The sequence below is a fragment of the Octopus bimaculoides genome, chromosome 14 (assembly GCF_001194135.2).
Source record: "Octopus bimaculoides isolate UCB-OBI-ISO-001 chromosome 14, ASM119413v2, whole genome shotgun sequence".
Taxonomy (NCBI): Eukaryota; Metazoa; Mollusca; class Cephalopoda; order Octopoda; family Octopodidae; genus Octopus; species Octopus bimaculoides.
Genome location: NC_068994.1, coordinates 41,291,845 through 41,314,747, shown reverse-complemented (window position 1 = coordinate 41,314,747; position 22,903 = coordinate 41,291,845). Strand labels below are relative to the sequence as shown.

Sequence of the window (22,903 nt, the reverse complement as noted above, 5' to 3'; positions counted from 1 at the left end):
AATCTTCCTGATAACAGTTCCATCATGATGAGTTTATTTCAAGTATTGGGATGAACAAAAATAGTTTATGATAAGCTTGCAATAGTGTCTTATCCTATTAATGACAGCATGAGTGTGTAAAGTATGAGAAATGCAGAGAAAAAAATAAATGTATTATCAATATCGGTAAAGCCGTCGACTAGAAATTAACCTTTTCAGCTAATATTTTGAAAATAAGAGAGGGATATTGAAATATCCTAGTTCCAAGAACTAGACCTTTCATAGTAGAGGTGTTTGTTACATTTTTAGCATGCTCTTAGGGAAAACCTCAATAAAGATAAATCAAGATTTTCGCAATAAACCCACTGAAAAGGTTAAAGTCATTGATATTTTCCTAAATATATAAATATGTGTGTTTGTATGTAAATGGGTATATGTATATGTATTTATATATATATGTGTGTGTGTATGAGTGTATATTGTGTGCTTATATATATATATATATATATATATATATGGATACACAGATGCACATACATCTTTATACATATAGAGAGTGAAGAAGAGAGTACTTTTAAGTATATAATGGTAAAGAACATCTCAAAATAATTCTTCAAATGATAAAAGCAATCTAGAATCATAAAGATTTACTATCTATATTGGTATTGATATTTCTTTAAGTGTAAATATTGTTGCAGACCAATACAAAGATGGTAGAGTGTGAATAATATCACTAAAATAAATGCCTCTGCATTCTGATTTCAAATGCTACTAGGGTTGATTGTGCTTTAAATCCATCTTGATTCCACATAGTAAATAGTAAATATGGAGTGAAAACAGTGGGGTGTGTATTAATATTATTAACCAACTCTTACATATTTTCAATCTATGTAGGAAACCATTATAACTGCTATTAAGCCTGCCTTTTAGGAAACTGTTATAACTGCTGTTGTAGTTCAGATCTGTATGTAATATGTAAAGGCTAAATTGAGGTTATTATTATTAAGGTAAGGTTACAAACAAAGCAGACCACATACTAATGGGGGTCTCTATACAGAAAGTAGATTCAAGTTTATTGTAGATAGGTAAGTAGTTAAGTTGGTAAGTAAATAGATAGATATTTATATAATATTGTTCACAAAAATGGTCCACCTGCTGACAAATGGTTAGACACTGATTCAAATGAAGTAGAAGTGAGAAATATAATCCTCCGAAATTTCAGGCCTTGAGCCTATAGTAGAAAGGATTATTATTATTTTCCTTATCTTCTTTCAATTCTGTTTCCCTTTCTTGCCAAGTGTCTTCCTGACACCTATTGCAGTGCAACACACTCTATAAATTGGTATGCCATTAAAATAAACACACCAAATTGTTCATTTACAAAGTCATGTGATAGAGAAAAAGGGGAAGAAAGACATAGAGAAAAATAAAAAAATAGAAAGTAAACAATGGAAATAAAGGTGAGGGAAAAGGGAAAGAAAATTCACAGCCACAATGCTCTTCTCAGTACATATGTTGCACCAGTTAAGACAATCTTTTGCACTTCCGCATGAAAGGTAAGCAAGGGATCATTCTCAAATAATTTTCAGTTCCTTTTTTGATCATTCCAAGTGTTCCTACAATCACTGGCATTGTAGCCATCTTGAGATGCCACATCTTTTCCATTTTGATTACCAAGTCTTTGTATTTTCTGAGCATATCAAATTCTTTTGCCAAGATATTATAGTCGCAAGATATGCTCATATCAATCAATAAATAGCTTTTACTATGTTGATCTTACACAACAATATCTGGTTTATTTGCTTGGATGGTCCAGTCTGTACATACTGGAAAGTCCCAAAGAATCGTTACATTTTCTTCCTCAGTTACAGCCTCAGGGTGGCGCTTGTACCATTTATCAGCAGTTTTGATTTTATAATGCTGACACATTATTCAATGTAGATATTGGCCATCTCTGTCATGTCTTGATTTTTATTCTACAGGTGCTAAAGAGATTAGGTGGTCCACTGTTTCAATCCCATCGTTGCAGTATTGGCACTTTGGGTCTACACCATTTTTCATCAGATTGGCTTGATAGTTATAGGTCAATAAGCTCTGATCTTAGGCAGCCAAGATACAGCCTTCACTCTCTACCTTTAGCCTTGAGTTTCGTAGCCACTGATGGGTGTGCTTCTTGTTCACATCAGCATGTTTTATCATCATCATCATCATTATTTGTTTTTGTTCTTTGTTTATCTGAAATTACATTGTAGAACATGTACTTCCTTTTAATGGCCAGTAAGTAAGTTGTGATATGATGGTGATTAAGCAACTACTTCCAACATCTGTAACAATCACATGGTGGTTCTCTCGGCTCTGCTGAGGACTAATTATTGAGGATGGTCTGACTTGAAATTTGTTACAATATATTGCTGAAACAGATATTTAATCTCTGTACCTGACAGTAGAATTTTAAATAACAGAATATCTGTAACATATTGATTTTTTTTTACATAGTTATAAGGTCACAATTTTGTTGAAGAAGATTGCATATAATTGCACTGACATCAGAACAAACTGGCTATTTTATTAAATCTTTCGAGATTAAATACAAAGTTTATATCCCATCTGGATATAAACTCTGTATATAGTAGGATGAATGTTGTTAGTAATTTCTGTATAGGTACAAAACTAGAAAATGGTTAAAGAAGGATTTGTCAGTTGTATGAACCCCACTACTTCACCATTACTTTACTGTCTTTTTAACCACAGAAGAATGAATAACACAGTTGATCTTTGCAGATTTGAGCTCAAATTGTAAAAAAATATTCAGCTCAATGCTCTATCATACATTTGCTGACATTTTTGTTTTAATATACATGATGAGGATCAGGAAGAGGATGATGATGACGATGTCGACAATGATGATGATGAAGATGGTTATGCCAGTCTTGTTGGTGGTGTTATTGTTGCTGCTTATGATGATGATGATATGATGATAGCAACAGTGATGACAACAACTATGATGATGTCATACATTTTCATTGTCAACAAGTAATCAATTTAATTTTATAATTTCTAACTACACTATGTGTATAACTCCATCAATATAAATGTTTATAAACTCAATCTTTTTGCTGAACTTCTCAGAAAATAAACAGAGATGACTAACCAACTAACCAAGGCAATCAGTAATATTCTGTATGGCAAACCTATCCAACCCATGCAATTATGTGTGTGTGTGTGTATATATATATATATATATATATATATATATATATATATATATATATATATATATATATATATATATGCATGCATGTATGTATGTATGAATGTGTGTGTGTGTATATATATATAACAGATGCTAAAATGCTGCTTATTTAAATGCTTTCCTTAAATACATTCCATGATTCCATGCAAATATTTTCTGAACATGTGCAAACAATTCTTCCTCCTTTACATTAAAAACATTCTTTAGCTCTCTGTTTATGTGTTTGTTTATCTATTGCTTCTTTAAATCTTTTCAATTATCTGCATTTTTCTATTTCTGCAGAAAGCAAACACCTCTGAGTTACTGGTCGTATCTACTGTAAAATTGTACAATAGCTGAAACAAACACCAATGAAACGCTTGAGAAAGTTTTTGATTAGGAAGAAAGATAAAAAACACAAACTTGCATTGAATTCTGAATACATCTATAAATACCTTAGATTCATTTCCTTATGTAGAGACTGAGCATCTCCCTAACATTGTCCTACGTATTGTTCTTTAACTTGCCTCTATTATGCATCCTACTATCGGCAGAAGCTTCAGATTAAATTACTGCAATTATGCAATGCAAAAAAGAGTGCAATTCAGAATTGCAATTTTGAAGTAGCTTTTCTGAAAATTTCTACAAACCTATGATTAGGATGGTTGCTTTAATTAATATCTTTGATTAATGTTTAACTGTTTTTGCAAACAAAGTACATAAAAACACTGTTTGAAATTATCTTTTCTAATTTAAATAGCATTGTTAGAATTTGTTAATGTTACCGTTGCTGTTCTTGTTGTTTCTTATATGTTGTTTTATTTTATCTTATTTAGTTTTGTAGGAGTATGAATCAAAACCAAAAGAGAAAATAAGATTTTGGAACTATTGATTTTTACCTGCCCGTTAGATACAAATAACAGTCAAGTAGCCATAGAAACAAGTTATTAGTCAAAGAAATAATGACACAAAGGGTTCTTTTTGACAGAGATTCCAATCTAAGTAATGACGGACCATTATTTCTGTCACTGTTGTTTTCTCAATGATGTTTTAACAAGTGCTGTTTCTTGTTATCTTCAAAATCTCCATCAGAATCAATTGAGGAAAAAGAAGTCTGCTGACACACATTTTGGCATCTATAGTCTGATGGGAGTTTACTCAATCTAATTATGTGTCAATGATATTGGCTTCAGACCTCACTAGATGACTGCTAGACTAAATTTGATGCTGCCTAATAGTGCTGCTTCCACCAACAAACCATTTACTGTATAAGAATTAAGACAGAGCAAACCAAGCAAATAAAGGCATTATAAACAATTAAAATAAAATAAAACAAAACAAAAAAAGCAATATCTAATTAAATGACAGTGTTGGAAAATAATTCAATTGTTTATTGCAGACCAATTCTTCACTTTCCCAATTCAACATTTCCCAAGAAATATAATTACTTAATTTGATAAAACCAATCACCTGACATCTCTTATTTTTACCATCTCTATTCTCTCCATCATCTTATTCTCGTTTTCTCTTCATCTTTAATATAATTACTTTGCTGCTAGTTGCGACATAAGTTTACTCCTAAACAGCTCAATAAGAGTTTGAATTCAAATATTTCATTCAAACATATTCAGCTTGGATGGAATTAAATCAACTATTCAAATAAACTATTATTTAAACTATAGCAAGACTTAGATTACCATTTCAGTTTATTAAAATAGTATCTTTATAGGTTGGCTTATGACCATATTCAGTCAAGCAATGAACAATTCTTTCTGTAGCACCATCATCATCATCATTGTTGTCATTGTCGTCGTCTTCGTTATCATCGTCATCACCATCATCATCATCATTTATGTTTCTATTTCACTACTACTATAAGCTTCTTCACTGAATCTCCATGCTCCAAGAAGAGTAATTTCTTTTCGCTCTACTGTGATTTCACAAACCTATTAATTGAAAATTTAATAGTTAAAAGATAAGATTAATAGTCTGTTTAACATGGCTTGAAATATTACTGGAGACAATCCATTACTGATGAAGAAACGAAATGAAATGAAATGAAATATGAAATACGAAAATGAAGACGACCAAATACAGATATATTAACAGCAAGATGACAAATACACGCCAAACATGAACTGATGTGGTTTCAAATAAAGTAATTTATTCAGGAAAATATTGTCATCAACAGTGACAGAAACCTCCTGGTAATCAATAATGACTCATGGAAGAAGATGGATCAGAGGGGAGAAAGCCTACAATTTTTAGTTATATTGATCAAAAACATGGATAATTGAGTGATGTTTTGGAAAACTGAACAGGAATAAGAGAATAAACAGTTAACTCATCCACAAATATAAATAAGCATGAATACATGAATATATAAATACTTGCTTCATGAAAATATTTCTCTTAGTTCAAAAAGATATACAGTTTTGCACTTAAGAGAATTTATTTTTAGTCAAGTAAACAGAAATAAATTTTGCTATTTTAGATTGAACATGTTACAATCAGAAAATAGTATGGGCATAAATTTTATAAGCTGAGTAACTGCGAGTTATGTTAAATTTATTTTGGTTGTTGTTTCACTAAGACAAGCATTATTTCTACTTAACAAAAACGAAATCTAAAAAAAAAACAAAAAAAAAACTGAAATACACAGGGAAGGAATATTTGGCAGTAAATAGGGAAAAGTTTCAATATTTACTCATCCAAAGCAGTGAATTGGCAGACTTGTTAGCATTCTGAGTGAAATGCTTAACAGTGTTTCATCTGTCTTCGTGTTCTGAGTTCAAATTCTGCTGAGATCAGCTTTGCCTTTCATCCAGTGGTGGACTAGCAAGGTTGCCAGCTTGCCTGATGGCAAGTGGCTCCCTGTGTCATTAGAATCCATATATGGCAGCCTATCCCCTCAAATTTGAGAATTTTTTATTCACTCCTGGAAGAATGCATTAATTATTTCAGCCTGGCTGTGTTTGTAGACAGTTGAAAACAATATTTTTAACAGAAAAAAAAAAGAAAGAAAATTAATTGTAGTTGTGGGTGAACCCCCTTAATCTCCTGGCAACCAATATTTTTAGACCCAATCTGCCACTGGTTTCATCCTTCCAAAGTCAATAAAATAAGTACCAGTTGAGTACTGGGGTCGATGTAATCGACTAGCCCCCTCCCCTCAAAATTTTAGGCCTTTGCCTATAGTAGGAATGAAAATTTACTCATCCCTTTTCATCATTAGGAACTTAACTTTGTTTCTGTTAGACATAATTTATTGGTTTTTCATTTAAGTCAAGCTCATAAAAATCATTTGTTAGGAAGTGAAGGCAAATATTTTCAGAAATCTTCAAACTATACACTTTATCTCTTTGTAAAGATGCGATAAGGTGTGACTTTTCATCTCAGTAATGGCTAAATATATTGACTTTTGTCTGGAATATATTATGAAGAATTCTTACGCTGCCACATTTATCATTCTTTTAAACTAATACACTAGATTGTTATTTTGTAATGCCTAAAATCTCTCTCCAACTCTTTTGGCTTGTTCCTCTAAATTGAAGCCATTTTTCTATGACATTCAATCCATTTAAATTCTTTTAAAATTAATTTAAAATGTTTGAAAATTATTGTCTATAAAACATGAATATACATTTACACATTTATGTAAACTTTTTGAATATATACAAACATAAGGATTATGAATGGCTGTGTTGATAATGTTGATTGAAATACAATGCTGTATTTAATTAGCTCTTTTAGATTTTGAATCAAAATCTTTCAGAGGCAAATTTTGCATTTTGTCTCATCAGAGTTAATAAAGTAAGTGCCAATTATATATTGTGAGCTAATTCAAGTGATTTATAAACACATAAGTAAGCTTCAACAAATGTAAAAATTCCAGATACATATATATTAAAAGACAAAAGAAAGCCAAGAATACATTAGAAAATTTAACATTTTAGTTTCATAATAAAATATTTGTGATATAAATGAATAAGAAACATTTGACATTGGCTGTTAACACTTATTTCATTTGTTTCTTTTCTTTTTTTTTTTTTTTTTTTTTTTTTTTTTTGCCTAGCTACGTTTTTATACTCAGTTGGCTTTTAAATGTTTCATACTGTAACTTTGTTAACAATGACATTTATAGTATGATCTAAATTTTAACAGCTGCAACTTTTAGATCAAATTCGTGTGTCATGCTGGTGCTGATATGAAGTTTGTTTCACCACTACATAACACCAAGGGCAAGTGAGTGTTGTAAATAAAGTCTTGAGACAACCAATACCTTTTGAGTAAACTGTGAGAAACTCTGTGCATATACATATCTATTGTTTACAATTTCTTAGGGACACACATGCACATATTTGTATATAAGCATATGTGTGTGTGTGTGTGTGTGTCATAGAAATAGAAAAAACCTTGGTACAGTAGGGCATATTTGAAAAAGTGAAGGAAAATGACTGCTTGCTACTTTAGATAATTAGACTTTCATTAAAGTAGAAAATAATTATCAGAAAAGTCGTTCTTCAATTTTACAAATATATGTGTATGATGTGTGTATGTGTTTGAAAAGTGAAGAATGTACATGTGTATATGTATGTATGTATGTGTATATATATGTATGTATATATATATATATATATATATATATAGCTATAGATATAGACACACATATACATGCGTGTGCGTATGTATAAATAATAGATAGATAAATATAGATATAACCCAAATAAAAAGAGTTTAACACATCTTTAATGACTAGTTACAATCGTTTCTGTATCACTCAGCTTTTATAATCATGGCACACAAAAGATCAGCATGGAAAGTTGCATAATATTTGCAATTTTAAATACTTGCTTGGCACTTCATCAGACTTGCATTGAATGATACACTCTTACATTATACATTTGCATATTTTGGGAGGAAACAAGAAGTATAACTAAAGACAAAACTAAAATGTCTGCAATTTCATAATATTTTTTTTTTTTTTATTCATTTATACTTCTTGTTTCCTCCTAATATAAGCAAAATACAATGCTTCACAGACATATTGTAAGAACACACCTTTTGATGTTTTAATATATATATATTTATGTGTGTGTGTGTATTTGTATGTGTGTATACATACATTCACAGACATATGTATATTTCCTTTGTTAACTCTTTCACTTCTACACTTTTAGTAACCTCCATTAACTTAAGATGCTATACAGAAGTCATGGTAATTATGGATAAATAGGTACATTGGCAGTTAGTGTAGCAGAAAACTATGGAGATTAAACATTGTTTACATATTTATTTATATTGTCAACATCACAAGTATGCTGAGTTCTAAATCTATCTTTCAAGTTACCAACGACTTGACTTGAACCTCTAACAATATAATGTATTGCCTCAAGGTAGCGAGCTGGTAGGATTGTTAGCATGCCAGGTAAATTGCTTAGTAGCATCTCATTCATCTTCATTTTTTTGAGGTCGATAAGATAAGTATGGTGGTGGTGGTGGTGGTGGTGATGATGATGATGGGTGATGAGGAAGAGGAGGAGGAGAATGATGACGATAGATCTGTAAATGAGTGGAAAATTCTTATTCATATTACACAATAAGAAGAGTATGATGTAATATATGATAAAACTGATTGACTTTGCTTATTGAACTGAACAATATTTCAACAGTTCATCCCTCTTTGGGTTCAAATAATAATTTTAAAAAATGAAAAAAATACACAGAAAGGCAAGAATTCAAAATTTCAATGGGATTGCTCTGCAGTCCTTTCAAGACAGAAAAAAGCATCATCAAGTTCCCCTCATTTGTAATGGTTTAAAACAAGGAAAAAGGAAGAAAAAGAACACTTGGTCAAAGTGTTTTGTATAAACCTGAAAGCATTCTCCAATCATTTTGTTCATTCCTTCAAAATCTGATGCTAGTACCTCACATATATGAGGGGTTCCCAAAAAGTTCCTGGCTTTGGGTAAAAGAAAATACAGGAGGATCAGTTAATTATGATTTTATTCAGCATATTCTCCTCTCACGTTCACACACTCATTGCAGCAGTTCTGAAATTTATTTTAAGCCCTCTAAGAACTCAGAAGTTTGGGCCTCCAAACAGGTCTTTTGCAATACCCGTAAAAACCAGGAACTTTTCAGCAACCCCTCGTATATTTATCCTTAGTCTACAAAATACATGAGAATAAATATATTTGTGAATTACTAGCATTGTGAGTAGTTTTCTCAATTTTTGGTCTAGCCTCTGTAACTTCTCTTTCACCACCAACTGATACTACCTACATCATACCTCAATAATGCAATCACTCATGTATTGATTGCTTGAATCTTACTTTTTCTATTCAGTTTTTCACTGCAGCATCAGTTCTAAGTGTTTGGAGACACTCTTGCATTAAAGCTCTTTTTCATTTCTTTATTCATCATCATCATCGTCGTTGTTGTCGTCGTCATCGTCATTCTTATAGTTTGGTGGAGAGGGAGAGAGAGAGAGAGAGAGAAAGTGAAAGAGAGGAGGGACTGTGCATATGGACTTTGCAACCCCTCTAAAACTGGTTTAACCAATGCAGTTGATGATCTTTTTGAACAAATACAAGCTGACTAGAGGGAAGGGTTTCCTGAAAATCTTCCTTATGGGGAGAAAGTGAAGAATGTACATGGGGTTAAGTGGAACTCAGAATATAAAATATGTGAATATTGAAAGAGAAATTAATGAATCAGGTGGGCTTGAATATTTGAGATGGTGGAGGTGGAGTAAGATTAACAAACTCCAAAGAACAGAAGCCACCATAGCGGTGGAATAAAAGACAGTACAAAGGAAACAGTATCTCTGTAGAACAGTGTTTAGAGGAATCTTAGGAAAAACTATGGTCCATGGAACTTTCTGAATGACATGGCTAACAAAAAATTACTTCCAGTTTCTTTAGTAATATGGCCTGCCTGATGGTGAATCATTTCTCTTGTGGCCTCCACAGAAAAGGTTGCCTATACCTAATCTAGAATGTTATGAGCTTTTGGCAGAGTTTAGAGGTTTAGGCGTCTTTAAAAGAACCAAGTAACTCTGTGCTACAGCAGTGCTTGATATAAGGGGGTGCTGAAAAGATCCTGGCTTTAAGGGAGGCTCAACCTTCCAAGTTCTTTTCCAGAGCTCAGAAAAACTGAAGGACCTCTGCAATAAGTGTGTGAATCTGAGAGGGGAATATGTTAAATAAAATCATAATTAACTGATCCTCTTGTATTTTCTTTTACTCAAAGCCAGGAACTTTTCAGCACCCCCTCATAGACTACAAGCTACTGATTCTTTGGTCTGTAGACCTGGCCAGCAACATATCTGTTCAACCAACTGCATCTATCATAATTTGCAGTTCATGTCAAAAATTACTTGTGAATATTAATCAAAGTTTAGATCAACAGGAAAACATTTATCTTAGTAATGGTTGATGTACTGAAGTAATTCATTCCCAAACTACTATCAATAAACTGGTTGTGTGTGCAAGTCATCCAGATATGACATCTTGACATTTACAGAGAAAGTAATGGTGGGAGGTGTGATAAAATGGTGTAAAAGGTATACAGGCAGAGAGAAAGACTTGAGAAAGAAAGAAAGAAAGAAGGAAAGAAAGAAAGAATGAAAGAAGGAAAGAAACAGAGAAAGTAAAAGAGATGGCTATGATAAAATGTGTAGCGGAGTATGAGTATATATTTATGCTAAAGACAAAGAATGTGAAAATGAGAAAAATAGTGTAAGGCAATAAAAGATAAATGATGCAGCAGACCTAAGTTCATTTCCTATATAAATATATATATGTATATCTATAACAATACCTCTGTCTGTCTATTTATCTCTCTCTCTTTATCTATCTATCTATTATCTAGCTGTCTCTCTTTCTGTATATATAAGTATATATATGTATATGTATATATATATATATATATATATATATATATACACACATATATACACATACATATATATTTGAATGTGTGCGCATGTGTATATGTTATATATACATATTTGTATATGTATGCACACACACACATATACATATAAATACGCATGTACACACACACATACATACACATATACATACATGCATACATAGATACATACATACAAACATGCATACATATCTATGTGTTGCAAATGACTCAAGTATTTATGCTATTTCCGGTGAAAATCTCATTATACAAGAAGGAACCCTTATGGTAGTCAGGTTGTTGCAGACAATTTGCTGCCAACTAAAAGTGGATGAATATGAGAATTAAAAGCAAGGAAGCTCCTGTGATATTTCTTGAATTAAACTCAATAATGAATTTCAACAATTCTTTCTGTGTTTGCTAATATTATATTAGAAAGGGGAGTGTCAGTTAGCAGCATTAAAAATGTGTAATCTTGGCTGTATGGTTAAGAAGTTTGCTTCATAAAGCTTGAGGTTTTGGGTTCAATCTCATGGTCCAAGCTGTGTGTTGTGGTTCTTGAGCAAGACACTTTATTTCATGTTGCTCCAGTTCACTCAGTTGTAGAAATGAGTTGCAATGTCACTGGTGCCAAGCAATATTGATCTTTGCATTTCCCTTGGCTAACATCGGTGGCATGGAGAGGGTAGGCTGGTATGCATGGGCGACTGCTGCTCTTTCATAAACAGCCTTGACTGGGCTTGTACCTTGGAGGGTATATCTTTGTGTCATTCAAATCTTTGTGAGTTGAGGACCTTCTGTGATTCACTCTGGACCTCAACAGTGCTGTTAAAAAACTTTGAACTTTTTATTACTTACTCTTTTGCCATGAAGGTTTGGTTCAACAAAACTACCCCAGTACTTATGTTTTTTTAAGTCTGGTATTTATTCTATTAACCTCATTTGCCAAACTGCTAAGTTATGATGATATAAACTAACACAGTTTGTCAAACAGTAGTGGGTGACAAACAAAGACACACATACACATGCACATACATATGAGTTTCTTCCACACAGTCTCCATTTACTAAATTCTTTAAGAAAGTATTGGTAACCTTGGAGCTATAGAAGAAGACACTTGCCCAAATACTGTATAGTAGAACTGAATCTGAGACTACATGGTTGCAAAGTAAGCTTCTTAACCACACAGTCATACTTGCAACTATGATCACATCAACCTCAGTACTTAACTAGTACTTTATTTTATTGATTTCAAAAGGATGAAAGATGACCTTGGGGTTATTTGAACTCAGAAAAGCTGGAACAAATGCTGCTAAGCATTTTTTTTCTTTGTCTTTTCCACTGTACTAACCAGCCCACCACCTTGAAATTAATTAAAAATAGAATTAATTTTTATTAAAGAAAATTTCATGGCTCACCACTTTAAGTATGTTAATACTGACCTTACTATTTGCTTTTTGTGCAGATCACATCCCTAGGTATATTCTAATGTATAGCCTCCTAATGTTGAGTTTACGATCATAATATTATGGGTTTGATTCCTGTATCAAACACTGCATTGCATTCTTTAGTAAGGCATTTCATATCCCAGTGTTCTAGTCTACTTATTTGAAAATGTGTACAAATATAGTGCAGGGGCAACCCTACACCCAACCCCGTCCTACCTGTTGTCACAAGCTCAATGTCCAGTTGAGTCAAGAGTTAGAAGTGTCAAGAGGGTGTCTATGTTTGTTTGAAACTACATAGATCTCTGAGACAAGCAACAATGGCACGGTACATGTCACAAGGTCATTCTCTCTTATGAGTGATGACAATGGGCTTTATATAGTAAATATATTATTTAAGACACGCTTGCTTTTTAATGACAATCAAAATACTTACAATATATGGCCCTGTAATAACGATTTAATTTAATTTACTCTCCTGGATTACATTGATGTTGGCTAATTAATTGTTTCTGACCTAACTATTTAGAGAAAGAAATTAATTTTGATAATGTAATTGAAGAATAATTTAATTAAATGAGATTTTCTTACAAATTGTTTTTGTTCTCTTTTCTTTCTCTTTTATACCTTTGTTTCAGATTCCGTACACAGTCACATTTCTTTCAACCTTCATTGGTTACAGTCATGGATTTGGTACCAAATCTCATTTCCATATAGCCAATAATCAACTGAACTATCAGTAAATGTTACAATCGAAATTATTATAATTTCTCGAGGTTATGAAGCAAATAAAGCACAACCATGGACAATTCTTTTTTTTTTTTTTTTGCATTATTACAAAAATGTGATGACCTGCAAGATCTTTAGCAAAAATTCCAATATAATTTCCACATATGACTAATTCTTAATGAGAGATCAGAATAAAAGACAAAATGTAATTTCATAGCAATTGACAAAAATATTAAAACCTGATTTATTTGTTTTTAAAGATTTTTTTTTTTTTTTACAAATCATATTTTGTTTGTTTTTCTGCTATTTTTCCAAGTATTTACCCACCATTCCAGTGGCATCACTGTTTCTGTTTGATAACACTGTCTTTATACAATTTCAAGTGCTTCTCCTTGTTCTAGGTAGCCATTTTAAATTAATTGAATTTTTAATTGTATGCACAGTACTGCTTCATTTCTTCATTTTTAATTTTTCTAATGTTTTATTTAAAAAAATTTTTTTTTTCAAGCGCTCCGCATTGAGAAGAATGATAGTTATTCTTTTATCTCTTTGGTTGTAAAGCTTAAACATACAATTTTATTTTTATTTCATTTTATTTTTTAATAATAATGTTTCTGTGTATTTGTGATTCTGCTTCTCTCTCACGATCACTAATACAACATTACAATTCAATTGCAAACAGTTAGTGTTTTAAAAATAAAGATTTTCTTTTAATGTATTCTTCTCTCTCTCTCTCTCCTTTCTCTCTCTCCCTCTCTCTTTCTTGCTCTCTAGTTTCAAAGCATGGCAGACACGGATATTTCTTTGTCAATTCAACATTAAATGAACATAAAGGGAAATTTCTTCAACTCTCTCTGCTTTAGGGGAAATCAAATAGCAAAACCCAGCCTATAGCAATCTTTCCTTCCTGCATGCTATATTACTTCGTAGGGTTTCTTCTCTATGAATGTGTTTCGTTGATGTCATGTTGTTATAGAAAACAACTATAATAATATTTAGAAGTTGCTTTAAAGGCCTTGACTACAGCCTTTCTGAAGAATTACTCTAAATGGACACATTTTGTAAATTGGAATGACAAACTGATAAAAGTAGTTGTCAAATGTTTGCTTATTGATTTCTCACAAGGCTGGCTACAAATTGCAAGATGTGGTATGTAGCTGATTGGATCTGTCATAATACATTACTGGTACTTAGTTTGTCCTCTCTGGATGAAACTAATATATATTTGATCTAAACATGAATTTGGAGCTATAATAAAATATGAAGAGACCAAGGTTGATGGTTTATTGTTTCTGTTACTTTCTGTCCTCTTTCTCACCATCGTTGTCATTACTATCATAATCCTCATTGTCATCGTCGTTGTGGTCATCATCATCATCATCACCATCATCATCTCCAAGCACCACCAAACACCAATCCCCTCCTCCACTTCTTCTTCTGCTTCCTCCCCCTCTTCTTCCATCTCCTCCCCCACCTTCCACTTCCACCTCCTCTTTATCCTCCCTCATCGTCATCGTATGTCCCTTTTTCCACATGAAAATTACTAGATGGGCATCATATCAACTAATTTCAGTTAGTTTTTAACTTACCAGATCAAAAATTTATCACTGCAAACCTAAACTACTACTACTACTACTACTACTACTACTACTACTACAGCTGCTGCTACTGCTACTACTGCTACTACTACTACTACATTCCCTTGTAGTTGAATGGTTTCAAGTCACCTTAGAATCACATCTTTAGTGATGAGAAAAGAAAGGCTGTTAACCTGATAACTAATTTAAGTCAAGAAAGTCATGAGTTTAAACTAATTAAAATTAATTATAGAATACATAAATTCAATCTCTGCAAATATCATGGCAACTCCAGACATGTTTCAGACTTGTTAGATCTCATTAGCAAAACAGGGTTTTCTGTTATGGCATGATGATCTTAGAATGATGAAAAGAAAGATATAGATTTTATATGAATTAACACTGAGAGGTAGGATAATTTAAAAGAATAACTGGGTAAAATACTCCAGGATCCCTACTGCATGAAACATAGATAGAAAAGTGCCTACAAACATATTTGATATAGTTGACCAAGATATTTTTTATTAATTAAGCCTATCTTGAAAGAGTAAAAGATTAACCAATAAGTCTACAATAGAACTTTCCAGATTCCATGTCTCTGAACATCTTAAAAATGTTTTCTGATAAATCCACTTTTAATTCTCTTTTTATCTTCCTGAATGTACCAAAGGCATTCATTAATTTTAATGATATATAGTAGTTATTATTAATGTTGCACTAAGAATTAGATAAATTGCTGGACTGGAATTTTTGGCAGCTTAGCAAAGACTGGCAGACGAACAGCATTGACATAGCCATCTATGAAATCAAATATTGAGAATGTGTCACAAATTTGACATTGTACGATATACAGTGGAAGTGAAATAGTCAATGAGATTTGATACTGATCACACAAAATATAAGGGAAACAGATACTGGTTTGTGAATTCATATCTACTACAAGTGTAATTAAAAGTCTGATGTTCCTAACTTACTATGCTTTCATATTAATCTTTTAGCATTTAAATTTGCCATATCCAGCCTAAATAGTCTGCCTGCTTTATGTTCAACTTGGCCAAATTCAGCCTTTCACACTTGTCCTATAATGTCATTCTAAATATAAACAATGATATTATCAAAATCTCAAAGCTATGAGATAATGAATGATTAACTAAAAACAATGTGAATAAATAAGCATTATATTTGACAGAGTAATCTGAATGTTAAAAAGTCAGAACAGTGGAATGTATTCATTTTTATGATATAAAGAGTAATATAAAAGAGATACTAAAACTTTAAAAAATCAGAGGAATATTTTTAAAGATTTGTGTACAAATCTACCACCAAAAATCACATTCACTACACCCAGTTATAATCATTGTCATGAATCCTTTATGCAAGGAGTATGTTCTATTCTACAATAGCTCTGAGGCAATTAATGCCTTGCTAGAGGTGGGGGAGTACAATGCCAGGTTCTTAACTTCCCAGAATTTCAAGCTTCTGGAATTTTCACTTTGTTCATGTCTTTCTTGACTTACAGAGGTTCAAAAGGAACATTAAGGGAATCAGTCTTACCATGCTAGGAGAGATGGGCACAGAACCATGGGTGCTGCACTTTCCTCTAGATAAAAAAACTGAGAAAATGTGAAAAAGAAACAAAAAATAAAAATTGGAATATCTCTTTGAGGAAATTTTTGTGCAGTTAGGACTGATTTGGGACTAAATAACAACAGTAACTGACATAAGTCACATAACAAAGTTGCTTAATTTGGTAAACAAACCATAGAAATTGAAAGGCTGTAAAATAGAGATTGTATTTTAGACTCAGTTGTTTGTAGGTTATAACATCTTCAACTACAAGGAGTGAAATAATGCAGTTATTTTAGATTCTTCAATAAATACTAAGCAAAACTTTATGGCTTGAACAGAAGGTATCAGAATTTTAAAAATAAGAATTCACTTAGATACTTGATAAGCATCAAATGTATTAAGATTCACATAATACAGGCATTCATAGCAATAGAATGAGCCCACAAATGAATAGCTGTCCTTAGAACATTTATCAATACAATGGATATGGGTATTAGTATTAGTCTGACTATACAAAAAGTTACATGAAGGAAGATTTCTTTGCTAGGCAGGCATGTAAATGTAACATTTATATAGGGAGAAGAAACATTTCGTTTTAGTTTGTCATAATGGAAAAGTTACATTTTATCAGGAAAATTGATTTGTAAAGTAACCACAGCTTTCAAGAGCTGCTAAAACTGAGAATATACATACCTTTTTCACACAACTATTGAGAAAACACATCCCAAATGATTGGTTGGAGAAAATTAAGTTAGACAGTGAAAGCATAGAAGTATACTTGCATGCTGAAGCTGTACAATTGCTTGTGTCACGAGTCAGATTCAAAAAGCTGAAATCCTTCTACAATATGACAAATTCTGAATTTCAATTGCCGCTGCACACTAAGTAACTTATCAAAGTGTCCAGTAGTATCACGATATCAGTGAAATATAAAGGTAAAACTGTAAGAATTTAAAGTTTTATGCCATTAAGCCAAAATAGAAGACAGCACTCCTTTATGAGAGAAGCATGCCACACCAACTGAAATTTACCAGAAGAATTCTTGATACTAAAAGAATTTTAGAAATGCCTTGTTTGCAAATAAAAATGTCGTGGAAGCAAGAATCTAGTTTTTGAATGCAGAATACAGTACCAATTATTGTTCGTAAACATAAATATAACAGCTACAAGCCAAATGATACGGATAAGATAGAGGAAGAACCAGTAGTTGAAATACCAGAAATGGAAATATTCTATGACATTAATTCCAAATATATATGTAATGCCAAATTTGGTGTGAAAACAGAGTTCATTATATCAATCTTAGCACTTAACTGAGACTCATTTTATCAGCCTGAAAGAATTTTCATATAATTTCAACTGAGGATTTTAGGAGACATAACTAATAGTCACATGATTTTTACTATGACACTCTACCAATTCTACCAGTTCACTAACCTCGATATTCTTTAATATTAATGATAATGGCATTTATTTTGATTAGGGAATCCCTTTTAATTATTTCTGATATTGATTTTAAAATTTGACTCAAGACCAGTGATTTTGGAGGAAAGAATAAATCAAGCACAGCAATTCCAGTGTTCAATTGGTACTTACTTGATTGACACCCACAAAAAGTTGAAAGGCAATGTTGGCCTCAGCAAAATTTGAACTCAGAAAGTAAAGACGGAAAAAATGCCACAAAGCATTTTGCCCAGCGTGCAAACAATTCTGCTGGCTCCTCACCTTAATAATTTCTGGTATTGATAAAGCATTCACTTCAAGCTTGACCATATCATTTTATGCATTAGGGCTTCTAAAGTCAAACGCGTCCTTCTATTTCCATGACAGTAAAATGTAATTTGCTGGAGATGTAACTGCTGTTTCATACAAGTCAATATTGTTAAAAGCTAACTTCAAAAGATATATATACTTATTGATACTCTGATATTGATCAAGAGACAACCTAAACAGTTTCGAGGTTAAAAGCTTAATTCGGTTGATAATATATAGAATATAACGAATCAGCTGATTAAAAGGATCCCAGTATTTGACTGGTACATATTTCATCATCACTAAAAGATTCCGGTCAAAATCAATATAGGCTTATGTAGATTCAGATATATATGAAATAGTAAGAGTGGTTTTAAATCATAGCACAAGGCCAGCAATCTAGGGGGATCAAGTACGTTGATTACAACTACCCCAGTGTTCATATGGTACTTGTCTTATTGATCCTGAAGGATGAAAGGCATAGTTGACCTTGGCAGAATTTGAGCTCAGAATGTAAAGACAGGATGTAAAGAATCTGAACTCAGAATTTGAATGGTGTGCTAACAGTTCTGTTGTTTCACTGCATCATCATCATCCTCATCGTTTAATGATACAGTGAACCAGCAGAATTTTAAGCTTGAAGTGAATGCTTTATCAATACCAGAAATTCAAATTCAAAATGCCTACCAACATTTCATCTGTCTTTACATTCTGAGTTCAAATTCTGCCAAGGTCCACTATGTCTTTCATCCTTTCAGGATCAATGAGACAATAATAATAATAATAATAATAATAATAATAATAGTCTCAAATTTTGGTACAAGACCAGCAATTTCAGAGGAGGAGTTAGGTTAAGTACACTGACCTCAGTACTCAACTCGTACTTATTTTATTAACCCAGAAAGGAGGAAAGGCAAAGTCATCCTTGGCAGAATTTGAACTCAGGATGTAAAGATGGATAAAATACCACTAGGCCTTTAGTCTATCATGCTAATTACTCTGCCAGCTCCGTGCCAATGATAATAATCATTGTTCTAACATTTACTTACCCAAACTTGCATCATCAGGGAGACAAGAGAATGCTTGGAAAGAGTTTTTTACGGTTAGATGTCCTTCCTGAAACCAACCCCACTTGGAAACAAGAGGCATAACACACACACACACGTGTGTGTGTGTGTGTGTGTGTGTATTGAGAGAGAGAGGGTAGCTGAGAAAGAGAGAATGAATGTGAGAGAGTAAATGGAAGAGGCAGTAAATAAGACTAATCATAATATTGAGTTTTAGAATAGGCCCAAGGCGACAAGTTTGGAGGAAAGAGATATTCAATGATATTGACTCTAGCATGTGACTGATATTTTATTCTATCAAACCCAGGAGGATGAAAAACAATGTCGATCCTTGTGGGATTTGAACTCAGAAAATTAGGATATAAAGTAAATACCACAAGGCATTTTGTCTCACACTAATTCTTCCACAGACTGCAGAAAAATACTTGACTTTCAGTTTACATTTAGGTTCTCCCTGGGATATGTAATGTGTGTATGTATTATGATTGACAACATATTTGCTTGGTTTTGTTGAGATATTCATGGTAATCTGTGATAACGTACCATTGTTTATGTTTATGTAATTAAGGATAAAGCAAGATATGCTGATTATATCAAGTATTAAGAGACAACAGGGATTAATTTTCTTTTGACTCTTTTGATTTCTAGTTGTGATTTTGCCAGAGTTAACTTTGCATCTCATTCCTTTGCTGTGAAAATGAGCCAAATGTTTTAAATTATTTCTAAAGTGACACTTGTCACAACATGCAAGGGAAATAGCCTAGGAATCTTAAAACAGTTATTCCTTTTTCTTCCTTTTTTTTTTTCACTTTTTTTTTGTGTATAATCTTCAAAAAATCTCTTGTAGTTGATTAATAATTCATTGAAGTTGCTTCACAGAAAAATGGTTACCATTCAGTGATTGCTCTTTTAAAGAGAGAGAGAGAGAGAGAGAGAGAGAGAGAGAGAGAGAGAGGTAGGAGGTGGTGGCAGGCAGGCAGACAGACATACTGACAGACAGACAGACAGACAGACAAACAGACAGACAGACTGACAGACAGATAGAGATAAAGAAACAGAGACAGATATAGACAGGCAGAGAGAGAGAGAGAGAGAGAGAGAGAGAGAGAGAGAGAGAGAGAGAGAGAGAGAGAGAGAGAGAGAGAGAGAATCAGGGAGACACAGATTGATAGATAAATAGAGAGAGATAGTCAGGGAGAGATAAAGAGAGAGAAGCTCTGTTGCTTTGCTTTAGGTTCTACAATATCTTGTGAACAATTCTCATTTACCATTAAACTTATTTAATACAAGAATAACTGTTTAATATGATATGAAATGACATGGTAAACATTGTCACAGTTAACAAGAAAGCCCTCGAAGAATTTGGAATCAGTTGTAGCATTAAAGTATTTGATTGGATTAATTCTCTTCACTCTTGATTAAACAGTTAAGATTAAAAGTGCATCATTATCTCACTGGAAATAATCTCTTGGCAGTATCATTTCCTTGTTGGTGTGGAATGTTAGAAGCCACTACCTTTATCTTAAACTACCACAATCACATATATTGACACGCTTTTCAACGATGAAATTTAATTGGGTAGCAGTAAGAGGAGAAGGAAGAGAAGGAAGAGAGGAAATAGAAATCAGTTGCAGGAGTGGTGCTTGATGATTTATCACAAGTTAAGGGCACCACCTCTTCTACCTCATAATATTTCTGTAGAGATTTTACTCAGCTTCAGGCTGAAACTTTTGATATTTGCCAACTAGTTTATTATCTCGATGTTTAACCCAGCAACTATATCATCATCAAAGTTTCCTTCTATGTCTAATGTTTTTGTTTCAGTTCCTTCTTTCTACAGCATTGTTTAATGAATACAGCTCACAATTCAAATGTTTATTTCAGAACAACTTTTGTTTATTTCATTTGTCCATAGATATTATTTATTCAGTGAGGAAAATCTCTCAGAGAATAATATGCCTTAACACTCTATCTTTAGAGCATGTATTTTAGTAATAAACAAATCTATTTAAATTATGGAATTTCATTGTTTAAAAGAGAAGAAATTGAAGAGAGAAGAGAAAAGATGTAAATTTATAGAAAGTGGTTCAATTTCCGAGAGGAAAATACCAGAAATTGAAATATCCTCTAATATACATGTGATGTCATATTTGGTGGAAGAAAAGAGTTGACTACCTCATCCTCAGTGCTTGAATGGCACTTATTTTATCAGCTTGAAAGAATGAGAAGTAAAATCAATCTTGGTATGATTTGGGGCCCAGAACATTAATTCTTTAGCATTTAAAGCAGCCATATCCAGCCAAGACAGTCTACCTGTTTAATTTTCAAACTGTCAGAACCTAGCCTCTTACACCTACCTTACAATGTCATTCTAAAGATATACAATCATCTCACTGAAATCTCAAAACTACAAGATAATGCATGATTAATTCAAAACTATGTGAATTAATAAGTATTAAGTTTGATTGAGTAATCTGAATACTAAAGAGTTAAAGGATGTAATGAGTAGTCATATTATATTTACTTTGTGTTTCCATTTCATTGAGTTGTTTATATGCTATGTTCCACATGATCTGAAATTATAGAACATTGCAGAATGGTAGTGATCTCTGAGATTTGAAAATAGACATAATAGTTTCAAATTTTGGTACAAGGCCAGCAATGTTAGGGGAGGACCTCGGTCAATTTACATCATTTTTACATGTATAAGGAACCCTTTCTTGTCAAAATTTAGGTTATAAAATATGGGAGTTTCTTATATATGGATAATTCCTTATAATCCCTTACAAAACCTTTTTTTCCAAATTTTAAGCCCCAAAATTAGGGAACTCTTTATGCATGAGGGCTGTTTATGCACGTTAAAATATAGTACATCAACCCCAGTACTCAACTGGTTCTTATTTCATTGACCCAGAAAGGGATGAAAGGTAAAGTTGACTTCAGCAGAATTTGAACTCAGAATGTAATGTCACTAAGCATTTTGTCCAATTTTCATGTGACTTAATATGGTTTACGTATCCTGCTTTTAACAACAGAACATGGTCACATATAATACATATCCAATGTTCACTGTTGATTACAGTTCAAATTATTCCTTTATGACAGGCCCTTTTAAGCTCAGAGTGCTGAATCATCTTTTCCTCCTAGGCATTGCAACCAGTCCTAACAGCACCTCTCCACTTGTTCCAATCTAGAGCATCATTTTCCCTATCACATATATGTTATCTATATGCATATATATATATATATATTTGTATATATATATATATGTAAAGATATGAATATCTATGTGCTCATGCTGCTTCCTCATTCCGACATTGTGTGATAGATTCAAATGAGTGTTATTATGATACAAGCAGTGTCATTGGTTTCTAACCTTCCATGAGTACTTGTCTGATTATGAGGAAATATAATCTTGCCCAGAAGTGAGTGAGAATTGGTGACAAGAAGGGCATTCAGATGTAGAGCATGTGCTTTGATGAACTACATCTTACCTATGCTGCATGGAAAAATGGCATTAAAATAATGAAGATGGTGATGATGATGATGTTGAGGATGATGATGATACACACACACACACACACACACACACATATTTATATTTCAAGCCATCCATTCATCCAACCATCCATATAT

At 32.6% G+C, this 22,903-nt stretch overlaps 1 long non-coding RNA gene across 1 annotated transcript; it reads right to left on the bottom strand.

Annotated features, from left to right (window-relative positions):
- Positions 1-4,568: 4,568 nt before the first annotated feature.
- Positions 4,569-22,433, bottom strand: LOC128249442 (uncharacterized). The gene is made up of 2 exons (XR_008265564.1): positions 21,792-22,433; positions 4,569-5,157 (listed from the first exon to the last, which is right to left on the bottom strand). It is a non-coding gene; the product is annotated as an uncharacterized LOC128249442 (long non-coding RNA).
- Positions 22,434-22,903: the final 470 nt, after the last annotated feature.